At 34.4% G+C, this 15,830-nt stretch overlaps 1 long non-coding RNA gene across 2 annotated transcripts in view; it reads right to left on the bottom strand.

Annotated features, from left to right (window-relative positions):
- Window positions 1-15,170, bottom strand: part of LOC110261578 — a 57,023-nt gene extending 41,853 nt beyond the window's left edge. For both annotated transcript variants that reach the window (XR_002345870.1, XR_002345869.1), the window contains exons 1-2: window positions 13,369-15,170; window positions 3,823-3,948 (exon numbers count right to left, since the gene is read on the bottom strand). This is a non-coding gene — a long non-coding RNA (uncharacterized LOC110261578). The remainder of the gene's footprint in view (window positions 1-3,822; window positions 3,949-13,368) is intronic.

Raw genomic sequence — 15,830 nt, 5'->3', positions numbered from 1 at the left:
GCTGTTGTGAAAAGATTCTTTTTACAACCTTTTCTTGAGAACTTTTAGGGTCATAGCACCCTTCTCAATGTAATAGCTAAAAGATCAATACATTAAATTAGCACGAACAATTCTTTCATAAATTATTGATAATTTTTAACCAATTATCTTTTATATTTATTGGTCATTCTGAATTTCCTAGAAGCAAATTTGACTATTTGCATTTTGAAATGAAACAATTAATTGTTAAAGCAGTTAAATGACTTTCCCAGAGATAAATGTGAGTGAATTGCTGCATGACCTGTGGGCCAACATGTGGCTTCCATGGGCTATACACACACCTGTACTCAAGTCAGAGATCAACAAAAGCTTTTTAAGGGGCAAGTGATGTGTAGTTCTTAAAATGTATTTCTAAAACTTTTTTTTTAGGCTAAGAATACTTAACATAATTTCAAAACATGATAAGAATACTGAACATTGTTTTCTTTCCAAGTTTTCGAACAGTTTTCATTAAAGAGAGAAAGATGAAAGTTTCTTAAGAAGATGACATAAAACTTTGAAATGAACCAAACTTGTGTTTGGACAAACTACTTGATTAAAAAAAAAATAAGTTTCTTATCCTGAAAAATGGGAATAATAATAACCTACCTCATAGGATTTTAGTGATCATGTATATATCAATTTCCTTGCCCTTAGTATAAACTTAAAAATTATAGCCATTATTATTACATAAAAAGCTTAAGAGTGTTGTGGACTCAAAAGAAAACACAATTTAACTTTATAAAGTGGCTTTATTTAGATGTCCACATATCAATATCTGCTAATTGCTTGTCTTTTAAATTTAAAAACAGTATAATTGTATATGCCATGCTTCATGTTCACAGCAAATGAGAATAAGAAAATTCAATAATGTGAATTCTATTTATACTTTTATTGTTAACTTAAATTCATTTAAATTAAATTCTCCTGAGAACAAAATCAGATAATAAGTAGCAGAGATCCACAGTTTTCAGTTTTTTCCTGAAGCTGATACAATCTTGAACTTAAAAGAGTCTTTCCATCACCAGTTGGGGATCAGACTGGTGTAAAGAACATAAGTCAGTGATCTGTGATGGAAGTTAGGGGACTCCTGGACAAAGATATGTCAGAGGAAAAAGCAGGGGACAAGGATGCTTGTCATTCTCACCTTCAGGAGGGAAAGCTTGGGCACAATAGAACAGTAAATCAGCCACATATGGAAATGGACACAATATATTTCTCAGAGCTACCAATGCAATGTGATTTTCAATTTGGTGACCCCTTGCTAATAATCATGTTTTTTATTTTTACAATCATGCACGAATCTCAAACCAGAGTGCAAGATGATGTGAAAAAATCATTGTTAGTTATGTTGTTTGAAAAGATCCTTCATCCCAAAAGTAGCCTTCGACAACCTTTTTCTCCTCACTTCCCATATTCTCCTCACTTCCCATATTCTCGTAAATTTTACTTCTTAAACGCCTCGTGAATCTTCCCACTGATTTACCATAGCCACCCTAGCTGAAGATGCGAGCATCCTTCTCATGGATTCCTACGATAGCCTCCAAAAGGGTATTCCTAATTTCACTCTGTTCCTCCATTATCACCTCTTGTCCCTCCCACCTGAAACAGGCTCTGAATTCTGTCTACAAAACACAATCACAGTGATTTTTTTGAAACCACAAATACAATGAAATAATGCATTAGTTTAGAACTTTCAGCCATTTTCTATGACACAGACCCCTAACACTGCCTAAAATCTCCGCCTGATCATCCCTGTCTACTTCTTCAGTCTTGTGTCTAACCACTCTTCTCAGAAAATTCTGGGATACACTGGTCTTTGTGTAGTCCTCCACATACATTAAACTCTTTCCTGTTTTAGGGTTATCCTGGACAATTTTTCTCCTTCCAGCTTTTGCCTAATTTGTTCACTCCTAATCTGATACCAGCTCAACTCAAATATCACTTCCACAGAGAAGTAAGGCCCTGGACAAGTATAGCATCTGCATTATAAACACATTTCTGGGTCATTTCCTCCAGACAATGCACCACTGATTTTTTACTTAAATGTTTATGTGATGATGTGTTGCAAAGTTCTAGCTATTTGCCTCATTAGACTACAAACTCCGTGAGGCTATTTGCTCACCACTAAATTTTGGGGCCTCTTAACAGTAGTTGGCATCTAGCTGGTGCTCAATAACTATTTGTTGCATAACTGTAATTGCCTATTTTTCTCTCAACTAGAGAAATAATTCTGTGTTTAATATTTCTTCAGGACAAATATATGTCCCATGCAGCAGTCTTGTTCTCTTCTCAATTCCAAACTGACAGCTACACTTGCCAAACTCAACTGTCTCAATCCATTGGTGCCACCTGTTGGTCCCTCTTTGCCTCAGGCATTTCTTCCAATCTCCTTCCTCCTTTGAGGGGCAAGATGAGGTATTCTTCTGGCCCCTCAACTTGCTGTCTAGTTTTAAACACAGAACCAAACTGACTTTTAGTTATCTCTTTCACAGACATATGTGCTTCTAAATTTCTTTTTCTATTTCAACGTTTGTTCAGTAATTCAGGAATCATTTCCCCTAGGAGTCTCTCCATCCCCACTTCCTCTCTTTTTTCTCATTTGCCTCTTCCTTCCTCGTCCATCCTCCTACTTCCTTCTTCTTCCTTCTCTTCCTTTCTCTCAGCTTCTTCCTCTTCCTTCTTAATTACAATATTTTATAGAATGTACTATCTGACTAATTGAATTTAGAAGTTAAAGTACTTTAAGGTTGTATTTAATTTTTTTTTCAAATTCAACCAATGGTTAGTCAGAGAAAAGTATCTGGGAAAAGATATTATACATAACCAAAAAGTATATTCGAAGTTCCACAAATCTACTTTCCAAGTTTTAGCTTGTAATCATTTGTAAGATAGGACTTTCTAAAATACCTTTGGCTTACAAAACTAAGGTGGTATGCATTTGTCACATTATCATCCTGATAAAGCCTAAAATTCTAAAAAGGTTTATGGTAATGTTTTTGGTAATACTGTGTTTTAGGGGTAAACTTAAATAAATAACTTTAGTAAACTTATATAATCTCAATGAATTACTGTGTAAGTAATGATAGATTTGTATATATGTGGTATTATATTCAGTAAAATAATTTATTGTGGGCTTAGTAACAGTAAAATAAACATTAAACAGGTTAAAGGAAAATAAGTTTGTTTTATAATTTTCAAAATAGATTTATTTACTTCCTCACCCCAACTATATTATACTTAATGTTACAAGTTTATTATTGTAATTATTTTAAATTAGATATATCTATAAATAATCTAAACTATCAAAAATTCTGAATTTCCAGCAGTGTTTAAATTCTAATCTTTAATAAATACTTTAATCTTTCTAGAATTACACATGAAACTCAACAATTAGATATGCAATTGAGTGGAAACTTCCCTATGTAACTGGATATAAGTACATTGAAGAACACTGAGAATAAAATATATATAAAAGAATTCTTGAATGTCAAAATTAATGTTATGAAAATTATCTGGTATCAGTATTGATTACTTTCCTACTCTAGCAGGACATATTATGTCATTCGGTATTTCTTAAAACTTTTAATATGCAATCAACTGGATATTATTTAAATTTTTACATAAGCTGACAATTGACTAAAGCAATCATGGCCAAAATACCTATACATTTACTATATGACAACCAAGAATGGGAATTACATTTTGTCTAGGTTTACTTTATGAAGTTAATTATTTTATAAATTTAATAAATATTTTAACCCAAGGTGTAATATCATCTCTTATAAGGAAAGACAAACTCACCTACCACAGGGTTTGAGTTCAAGTCATCAGGCATTTAATGAGCAGTGACTTAGTACCATGAGGAACACACAAAAGAAGACAAAATTCCCACCTTCCAGGAGCATGAGTGAACCAAGCAGAATTGATCTGTTTTCAAAAAAAAAGGAAAATGAAGAAAAAAAGTTGGCTGCTTTCTGAATATTAATTTTACACAGAGAACCCATTTTTCAAAGTTTGATGATTAACCTGCTAGTGAGGCCACGGGTCTAGCATTCTTCATACACCAAATTTAAACTAATTATTATTGCTTCGGGTGGCATTATCAGATTCTTAAAAATAAAACATTTCAGCATGAGCACTATAACCAAAAGTTTGTAAAAATGGCCAATAAAATACCCTTGAAAGAACTTGAATAGAGTGGGATTAGGAAATTTATATTCTCCTTTACTGATTAACAAATTAGAAAATTTTATCATGGTAAAAATTCTGCCAGTAGCATTTGTATATAAAAGATGGAACTGGACCATTCCAACATGAACATCTTAGTATATACCCTTTGTTTATGAAAATATCCTTTGATGTTATTAAAATAAGATGTAGTTTATGGGGATATAGTTCTTGGTAAAAGTATTTTACATGTATATATACCTAAACTTTATCTTCTAGAGAATAACATAAATTTGACATTGTATACTTTTCTTTATGACATTTTTTTCACACAAGAATCTTTTTTTTAGGCATAAGAATCTTTCTCTTCTAAAAAGAGAAAAAATAAAACAAACAAACAAAAGAATAATGCTGCTGGACTAGCTACAACACAAGATCCCATAAGTTAAAAGTCCAGTCTTCACACACAACTATGCCTCCATACTAAACTGCTATAAAGTTGGTATGCTTATCGATTTGACCAAAAGTTACAATGACGACAAAAACCAAAAAATCCATGGTGTACACTTGAACAATCTTTGCACCAACGTGGAAAACTTTCTATCTCCAACATGTTCTTTTAAAGTCAACTTAAAGAAATAGAATATGTACATGTATGTGTAACTGGGTCACCATGCTGTACAGTAGAAAAAAATTGTATAAAAAAGAAATATATGAGATAACTATCTAGTGCTCTAATATTTCTAAATAAAGCCTTTTTATGTTCTAATTGTATCATAAAAGTGTGGGTTACATGTGTTGTGATATGTTCTCCTATACCAAATGAGTTAAGCTGAGAAAATAATATCTCAGGACTAGCATCATTAGAATAATCTAATCACTAGAATAGTTGTAAATGAGTTAATAGCCAGTAATAATTGGTGTATTAATTAATGGAAAAATGTAAAATACTATACATATATTTCTAAAATACAATAGCATATGTATTAATTTTATATCTTTCTTGCATGTAGTAAATGATAAATAAGACAAACTTAAACAAGGCTCTCAATTTTCCCAGAAAACAATGCAGCTCAAATCATGTCATTATTCTTATATTAACATATTTCTGTCTCAGTTCCCATAATGCATCAGACTAATTTTTTCTATTGTAACTATTTAAAGTTTATTATTCATATAACATATTTTATGTTAAATAAATTATAACAATGACAAGTTACATCTCAAAATCTTCTATTAAAGAAGATTTTAATCTGACATCTATTAAAATTTAGTCTTATTGTACAACTATTTTAATTTTATAATAAAACATATAAACAGTAAAATTTTCACACTGTAAAATATCATATAAATGTGCCACTCTATTTAATTCAGGAATAATGACTATTCAGACATTTATTTTAAATGAGTCACCCCTTAGGGAAATTGAGTTTTTACCACATTGCTATTTGAATTCATCTGAAATTTCTGACCAATTTTTGTTGAATTATGTGTCATTAAACAAAAGTTGTGATAAATATTGAAAAGACATAAAAGTGAAGCTGACATTACTTAATCCCTCTCAAAATAGTGGTATTTTTGTCTGTTCAAATCTCAAAATTCTTAAGAATCTGAGAGGTCATTAATTCTGTCCCCGCTTCTTCAACATTTAGCAAATTCACATTGAATTTAACTGGACTGAAACATTACTCCATAAGAGAGTAACTCCAAAAGCTAAGCCTGATTAGGTACCACAAAAGTTTAAATACTCACTATCAGCACCCTTATAATCAAAATGCTCCAGCAATAAGTTTATTTATATAATAAATTCATTGCCTATGTGACTAAGAGTATTTGCATAAATGCAAGTGTGCTGACATATTTTATGTTCATTCATTCAACAAGTATTAATGAAGCATTTATTATTTTACATGTATCATTTTAAAAATATTTTAATGTCATACTTTTTATATATATTTACTATATTCTCCTTTTCAAATTACTCCAAAAAGCTAAATAAATCTAGTTTTACTTGATGTGTATTAATTATATTTCATGAATATTTCAAAAGTGATTATAATAAATATTATTTACAGATAAAGAAATTTTTTATAATATTGTGGGTAAGCAGTTATGAAGAACATAATTTAATATTTCCAGCACTGAACTCCTTAGAATCAAATATGTTAACAAATGCATACATGAAGTTGGCCTTGAGAGACATTGACCTTCACAAATGTATTACTCATTCTGTATTACTCATATTTCTATGTGGAAATAAATTAAACACAACTGAATCTACCAGTGAGAAAGGATAATTAACCTAATCACAGAGTATAATATATCTAAACATAATAATTTTTTGGTGAATTTTAGTTTATCTTTTTTTTTCATAGTCATGTAGACACAATAGCTTTCTTTCCTCAATATTGTAAGTGGATTTTGGAAATCATCATGAGAAAATAATAAGAGAATTTACTGGGATCATGCAGACATAAAATATGTGATTTTATTTACCAAGAGAATATATAATTATAAATATAAATGTATAAATAGTATAAAAATATGTGTGTACATGTATGTACATAAACATACATACATTTATATACATTTTCCAGTTCATAACCTTATTTTATATCCTTACATTAGTTAACATATTAATTAATGGAGGGGTGATGAGTAACAGTAAACTGTTAAAATCAAGGAATTTAAAATTTAAGGTGTTATCAACCACAAGATAATTTTTTTATTTACCCAAAGCCATAGTAATATGTATCATATTATTTATAGTAAGTCTAATCAGTGAATCCTATCATAAAGCTACCCATAATTTAGTGTACTTAAAGCATAAATGTGGTGCCATTTAACTGCTGACAAACCAGTTTTATTGATAGAAATAGCTTGAGTTGAAAGAAGGATCTTGAAAAGTTTACAGCTTTATTTTTTCAAGCACCACAAACTAATAAGTAAAAACATATGAATTAGATAAAATACTTCATTAAGTTACTTTTATTGGGTGAGTCAATGTGATATGATTACATTTCAGAGACATTTAATTCCCCATCATATAAAATCACATTGATGTTTGGTTATATTTTCTCTTCTGGTGATGTAGCCATTCAAAGTATTTTACTCATATCAAAGCAGAGATATTATGAAGTTAAAACTAAAGTCTTTTTCATCAAAGCTAATCATAAATTTTATTTTCCAAAGTGTTTCCCAGAGTAATCACATTGCAGGTCTATAAGGGAAACTCTCAAAAGTACTCTCGGGTCTTGGGTTCTAATTTAAAAGAATCCCATCATACTTGGAGCATTGCTGTGAATATGGTCTGGAGAACAAAAATAAAAACACCCACATTTGGTTCATGAAGCTTTGGATGAACCCACTAAACACTGATATTTTAGGAAGGTATTTCTTAATGTTGAAAGTATAATTGGCTATTCATTACTTAGATGCCCAGCTCTGCAGTGCTTTGCACCCATTTGTATAAGTTATGTAAATGTATAAATGCTTCCTTTGAAATGAGATAAAACTTGAATCATTACATAAACTGGTAAATGATAGTTGCTCGCTACCTGTACACAGGCCCCTTTTTACTGGTTAAAGAAGGTAGGTGAAATCACAGATGCAAAATGTTTGTTGTTAAGAATGTGTGTTTACAGGTGTGGAATACCCTAAGGATGGGTAGAACTGATATCCTGCTGCAGGTGCAGACTTAATAAACAGGAACTTGTCTTTTCTCTAATCACTTCTCTCCTTTATCATGCGTTTGGATTATCTCAATTCACATTAAGTATCACTTGTGCATAAAGCATATACAGTGTACTATATTTATTTAGATATACATGTGACTAGGTTTTCTGTGAATAAAACCCAAAATGCATTCACATAAGAAAATGGAGTGGCTTAATTTAAATATTTTAGGAGTGCTAGAATACTAATAAACATCTGGAAGAACAGATAAAACTAGATAAATGTTTAGCCTTGTTATGAGTAACACACTAGCATACGATTAGGTTTATAATGGTTGTAATTTAACAAAACTGTTGTATGAAATATTTTGTTTAGCATTCATTAAAAACTGTTAATGCACTTGTGTTTTTCATGGACTAAATTTTTTGCAGCAGACGCACGTTATTAGTATAATACAAATATGCTAAAAAGCAAACAGTTTGGTGTTAAAATGTTTTAAGTAGAATTGTGAAGAGAAATTTTACACCAATCTTTATTTTTTTCATTTTTATAGGGAAATTTTTACCACAAATTCCATATTTTAATGATATTATACCAACTCTATTTTTTAAACTCATTTTGTCACTGTTTTGTAACAGAAACACTGTAAATATTATAGATGTGGTAAACTATTATACTTGTTTTCTTATAAATGAAATGATCTGTGCCAACACTGACAAAATGAATTAATGTGTTACTAAGGCAACAGCCACATTACATGCTTTCTCTTTCACAGTAGGCAGCAGAGCATATGGTTTTCTCTTAATGGAACGCTAGCTTCTCATTAACATACCAGTAGCAGTGTCAGAACTTACAAACCAGCATAACAGGGAGATGGAAAAACTTATAAATTAGACCCTTTCAGTACTATTGAGAAGGAAATGACTGATGTTCTAAGGTACAATATTTAGCTAATACTGTGCCCTTTTCTGCACCTTCTTTCCACCAAAAAAAAAAACTTTTTCCTTATAATAAATATAAATATTGAAGTGCAAGTAATTTTTACCCTGCTTCTAAGAGTGATTGGCACCCTGCTTTTGATAACTCTTCTTAAAAATAATATTTCATTTCCTTTTTGCACACAGTATGTTTTAAACAGCTGTATTTTCACCATCCTGTTTCAATACAGTGAAGAAGTTGAAATGTAAAGCTAATTTTCACGTCTTCCTAAAAGAGGAAATCTATCAGGTAAACAAAAAAAAAATGAAGATGAGAAGGAAACAGTTGATTTTTTTGTAGGCAAAAGATGATCATTCCAGCAACAGAAGTGGAGCCTCCAAGAGGTTATGCTTGGTAGTGAAGGAAAAGAATTATTTTATAGGAGTTCCCACTGTGGCGCAGAGGAAATGAATCCAACTGGGAACCATGAGGTTGCGGGATTTGTTCCCTGGCCTTCCTCAGTGGGTTATGGTCCGGCGTTGCCATGAGCTGTGGTGTAGGTTGCAGATGCAGCTCAGATCCTGCATTTCTCTGGCTATGGTGTAGGCCGGCAGCTGTAGCTCCAATTTGACCCCTTGCTGGGAACCTCCATATGCTGTGGGTGAGACCCTAGAAAGCAAAGAAAAAAAAAAAAGAATTATTTTATAAGTCTGCCTTTCACTGGGTGTAGTCTCATAATACTTATGGTGATTTGAATTTTTCAGCCATTTTTTCCTTTATTTCAAGATTCTTCTCATGAGAATTCAGCTATATTTGTAGAAGGAATATATCAATGTTATATCTTAAGAGACACATTTTTAAATTTAAACCTATACATATGGTGTGGAAATTATATGTGGATAACCACGATATGACCTATATTCATATTCCAGGAATTCCATAAACTGAAGTTATTTTTGTCATTTATACTTTTAAATTTTCATAACAGTTACCTATAATCAAAAGGTTGAGTGCTATTAAAAAATGCAATATCAAATCCTGGAAAAATAGCCTAGGTGTTTGGGACTGCTGTAAACTCCATAAAGAAAGCAGATATATTAATACTCTAATAAGCAAAACTCTGGAGAGAGAACAAAGTAGATTGATGGTTCTATTCAAAGACCTTAATTTCTACACTAGTTCAGTTCCCTGAATGAAAAATTTTACTCCTAAGAGTCTACCCATTTTCTAGGCTCTATCTGCTTGTAGATGTATCCCTTAAACGTGATGAATGACAAGAATCTCTTTTAAAAGAATAAGTCAGGAATATATTGACAATATCAATAGTACCTGAATCTTAACCATAAAAATATAAACTTCTTAAGCATTATTATTCTGAATAAGTAACCCATTGATATTTGTGGCTTTCTGAACTGATTTCTTTCTCTTCAGTGGAGTTCAAAATTTTACCAAATTTTGATAATTACCTAAAGTTAGAATATTTGTGAATTAGCTCTTTTTTTTTTTTACAAAGGTCTGAACAATGGCCCAAAGGGCCAGAAATCAACAATATAATTATCTGTAATAAAAAGGTGTCCAAGTAACCTTGTTCCCAGAGAAATCATCAGCCTGATCCTACAGAGAGTGAACCTCAGCGTTAAAATTTCAGGTTTTCCTTTTGCAAAGAGAAAGATACTAATTCTACTCACAGAAAGACCTCTTTCCCATCTACCACAGAACCTGACCGTATGCTTATTTAATAATCATTCTCTTTCCTCCCCGATTGCCTCAGAATTTGCCATTATCCCTGACATGACTGCAAGTGCTTTGAAAACTAAGTTAATAATTATTATTGATTCAAGCTCAGTGTTATTAATGCAGACTATTAATTTAAGGGTGATTCCTACTTTGTGAATCTTAAGCAGCCAGATAACCATGGCCCATGTTGCAGATTTAATTTGTGAGTCAATGGATCCAGATTTTTCCATTTGGTAAGTAAACTTTTGTGTTTTTTTTTTTTTTTTTTATTCATTTTACCGGTACCCAAGAGAACTACAGGGAATAACCGGCTGCTTGGCATACCCCTCTCCTATCCTATAGATAATTTCTCTGTAACTCTAGAAAAGGTGTGTGAAAAGTCGCTCCTTCCCTGTGTGTTTTTCAACACCATGGAATCAGGAACATCTCTGCATACAGGTGTTAAAAGAAGCTTCCACCTCATGTCTAACATTAAAACTTAAACTGGTGGTTGTTATTCAGCTGAAGACAGTATCAGTGTAAAGTGTCACTGATCTGGTCACTATCTCTGGGAGGCTGCCAGAGCTTCTGCATTGGCTTCATGGTGTCGTCTGTGAAGGAAGCCAATTAAGATCACAAGATAGTGGCTGGTAATAATAAACTTCTAATGATGTTCCTGAGTGAAAAGAGGTAATTAAAATGTGTATATGGATGACCCCAGCTTCTGTCAGCTCAGTGGAGCTGTTACGCTGACAACGTCCATGTTTTGTTTAGGAAAAGGAGTTAGTGTTGTCTAACAACAATAAAAGAAGCAATTTAATAATATAGAAAGGATTGCCTTGGAAATGCACACCAGTTTCAATTTCATTTCATCTCTGATAGAATTCAGTTGACTGCTATCCCCTGACTGGTCAAGATTTGTTGTTTTGGTGACTGACCCTGTAATGTCTCCATCCTCCCCTCTCCATCCTCCCTGTCAGCAGGAAAGCTACACTCCCAACCCCTGCCCCAACCCCAAAAGGAGTTGTGGGGTTGTTGAATTTCACTAGGACTAGGTCTTATCTTTTTCAAGTGCTTTCCAAATCAAAGACTGTGTTTTGAAAAGAAAGACATTTAATTAGATAGCAAGGGAAGCCTGTCCTCATCACTTGATCTAGTCATGGACATAAGTGCCTCACACTTTTTCCATCCCCTAACCCTGCAGCCCAGAGCTTTCCTGTACACCTGCTCTGCTCAGCTCATCAATTTTCTGTGAGCCAGTTAAGTTCCTTTAAGCCTGTCCACTGAGAGGTGGTGATAGCTCTCTGAGAAAAAGAAGAAAGAGAAACAGAATGCTGCTCCAGGCCTTTATCTTGATCACACTGTTTGTTTTCGCATTGATGTCTGTAATGAAACAAAGAGGATTTAATCTGTTAAACAAAAGCCTGTTGGTACCCAGAGGAAACTCATTTAACTCTACTTCAAGTCTTAAGGTTTCAGGTTTCCTGCCTTCCTCTTTGCGGATCCACCAGGCTGAGTTTCTTACCTGGGGCTTAAAATTGTGAGGTGTGAAACTCTTCTTTTGTTTTGACAGGTGCTCTTTGCTAAACATCAGCCTAGCCTTGATGGTGATAATACACAGAAGGGGGGAAAACTTAGAGAAGCTAATGACTGTAGTTGCCCAACTTCTGCCTTTAATGGTTTGTGTTAGCTTCCCTCCTTGGAGTACTTTAGGATGAAGTGGGAAAACAAATTGGGCTGATGGGAGGTGAGTTGTGAAAGACAGCTGCTAAGGAGAAGACCCAGAAACCACCTGCATCTTGGCAGACCGAGGAGGAAAAAAAAGTGAAGAAAACAGGCATAAGTCTCCTCTTCATGGATCAAGGAGTTACATGGCGGGACCGGCGGCATTAAGAGTTATTTGATGGAAGAACAGACTCACCAATGGCACCAATAACTTGGCATTTGGCCAAAGAGTTCCCAGATGTGATTCCCACGTAAAATACCAGCACAGTCATTAAGGGGGTGGAAGATTCAACTGATGACCCTTCTCTCTTACACTTAGAAAACAGTTCCTCTGTGTGGAGTGAAGCCCCGACTTTATTGACTTGACACCATCCTGGTACTTTTCTTCACTGACCACTCCTTCCCAGTGATTCTAAAGTGGCTTTCCTGCATGTGTTAAAAGCACTAGTTTCCTTTCCTCAGTCTCTACCTGCTGTTGCATTTCTCTTGTCCCTCCCACAATCTCTCAAAACACACCTTGAGAGTTCTCTGGTGGCACAGCTCGTTAAGGGTCAATGGTTGTCCCTGCAGCTGCTCAGGTGATCTGTGGTGAGGGTTTGATCCCTAGCCCAGGAGATTCTGCACGCCACAGGCATGCCCCTCCCCCCAAAAAATCCAAAAACACATGCACTAGAATGTTCATAGGAGCACTATTAATAATGATCAAGAATTGGAAACAATTCAAATGCAAATTAACAGGGTAGATAAATATATTATGGTATAGTCACACCATGGAATACTAATACTGCAATGAGAATGAGTAATCTATAGCCACACAAACAGGATGTTGAATCAAAGAAGCCAGATACTGATGAGAACAAACATATGACTCTGTTCATGGGGGAAGTATAACAAAATGAATCCAAGCTGTTAGACATCAAGATAGAGTTTCTCCCTGGAGAATGATGACTGGAGGTGAGTCCAAGAGGAGCTTCTGAGGTGCTGGGGTTCAGACTGTTGTTGTGGACTCTGGTTAGTTGCATGGGTGTGTTTAGTTTGTGAAAATGTTTCAAACTGTGGTCGTAAGACATGTGCATCTTCTGTATGTATAGTATACTTCAATAAAAGTAAACAGACAAACAAACAAAACACTCAAAACACACTTACCTTAATATCGCTCTTGAGGAGTGGAAGCTTTCCCCTTATGCAGACGCTGACAGATCTGCTATGCTAACTAGGCACTCTGGGACAGGACAGCTGAACCACATTTCCCAATAATGAAAAATTGTGGCAGTGCTGAGCTTTGTTATCAACCCAGAAAATTCCACTGCCCCAAAATTAAGAAAAAGCACCTTCTCTTTTTGCTGTATAAAACCTCAGTCCTTCTCCATCTTTATTTAGACAGTGGTGGTAGAAGTAGGGTATAGACTTCTCCTAGGATAAATTCAGTACTCAAAAAAGGTGCAGAGAAAATCAGTAGAAAGGTGGCATGGATTAGTGGTTAAAAGTGAACCCAAACCACCTGAATGATCTGGGGTATAAGCATTTGTGCTACAGATTCCTCAACTTTAAAGTGTATACATGATAGCACCAAGATCATAGGACTATTATAAGCATTTAATTAATTCATCATTTAATATATGTGAGATGCTTAGAGGAGTCCTCAAGTCACCGTTTGCGCTCAATAAATGTTAACTATTACAGTCTACAGCTGAACAAGCAAGTCAGGTTGTTAACTCGATGAGCTCCATTCCCTTCAATGTGTGGTTCATTTTCCAAGTGCTAGCATCACTTGCTTGCCAAGGCTTTGGTAGAAGTAGGCTTCTTTTTTCACGTGAGCAGGCTTTGCCTCCAGGAACCACTCTGTCTTCTCAGCAAGCAAATCACCCTGATTTCTCCCCTCCACACACCTATCCCTAAACTAACCTATTGTGCTGTCTACTACCCCTTCTCTCTTCTCAGTCCAGGTCTTAAAGAGAATAGAATTATATATTAAATTTCAGTCCTTTTCTTGAGCAAGACTGGGGAGGTAGAGAAACAATGAGGAAGCTGCGGTTCTTCTCAGTGGTCTTCGTGAACTGGCCACATCTTGTGCCTGCTCTGAGATCAGCCCTGCCCCACCCTCCATGTTCTTCTTCCTCCTTTGCAGCGGGGCTCAAGGAATGTGGACAAATCCTGATTATAGAATGTTGCTGCTGCTGCCTGAGACCTGGAGCCTCCATCTTAGAGCCAACCAGAGTTTGATTCTTCTATTACAGCTTCTTGCAAAGTTAATTATAAGCTGATATCATTATAGAAGAAAGAATTATCTGGTGGGAGACTGAGGCAGGTGAGAAGACTTCGTAAAAAGGCTAATAACGTGGGTCTTTATGCTTTGCAGAGACAAGAAAATGACAGGCAAACTGCAAATTTGGTTGATTCCTTAACTTAAATACCTGGAATTAAGTGAAAAGATGAAGAAGAAAGAAAAAGTGGTTACCCTGACTCCTCCCCAAACAGGAACATACTCATCCCTTATTGATGCTTTATCATGATCTTGACATGATATCTTGTATTCCCGCTAAAGATTAACACCTAAATAGCAAAGGGGGCCTTCGAACACCAATTATCTAAATGGAACAATTCAAACTGAATAGGACTGAAACTAAAATGGGTGTTGTGGCAAGTAGCTTCTGTGCAGACTTCTGTTTAAGATTTTTTCAAACTGTAAAACCAAACAAAATGAAACTCTAGTGTCATCTCTGACAGCTGAAGCAATCAAAAAGAGTATTTGGTTCTCCAGATACTTTTCAGCTAGAAAATGTATCAGTCCACCTTATTCCTTTCCATGTCATCATGTTAGCTATCCTACTTAGGTTTTTAATGCAAGTTTATGGAGGGTTCCTTTACAATAATGATTCCAACTAACTAGGTCTTTGCAAAATAACGAATAATTGGAAAAATATTCTTTCTGCCTTTTCCTCCCAGAATCAAAGTTATCTGACTTAAAAAGATCAAGTCTTGTCTTTGGTTTTTTCTTTTCCTCTCTGCATGTGCAGATCTAGTGAGCTGCCCTTGCATTTGCCTGTAAGAGGACTGTGAAAAGTTCACCTATGGCACACAAATTATTTTGTTAGGGTGCCATCTGCTGGTGTCAAACAACCAAAAACACTTTTCTTAAAGAGTAAATGGTATACATGTATTGAATGCATGAAGACTTAGAAGTTATTTGATTCAAATTATAGAATTATAACAGAGACTATTTCCAAATGGTTGTCTGGTGCATAATTCTAAACACTTTAATACGGTGATATAAAATGTAACTTTTTTCTAAAGTGAGGAAAATGGAGGCACCAGACATTGCCTTGACTTACTGGTTCCTGATCTGTTTGGATTCAGGTTTCACTTTTTTAGTTTCCATGGCTCCCCTGACTTAAAAAAAATCCTGTTAAAGTTTCCCCTTATAGAAGAAGTTTAATTGCTGAGTTTGTGATTACATCAATTTCAACAGGTAAAATCTTAATTTACCCATTCACTAAGCTTGTACTCTACGCCATGGTATAAGTTGCATACACAATTTGTCGTCTCACTGTTAAAGCAAACTTATCAGCATAGTCTTTATTTTTCATGTTCAATATCAATGGCCAGCC

Source organism: Sus scrofa, chromosome 7, assembly GCF_000003025.6.
Source record: "Sus scrofa isolate TJ Tabasco breed Duroc chromosome 7, Sscrofa11.1, whole genome shotgun sequence".
NCBI lineage: Eukaryota > Metazoa > Chordata > Mammalia > Artiodactyla > Suidae > Sus > Sus scrofa.
Note: the sequence above shows the minus strand (reverse complement) of the source record. Positions and strands in the feature narration are given on the sequence as shown.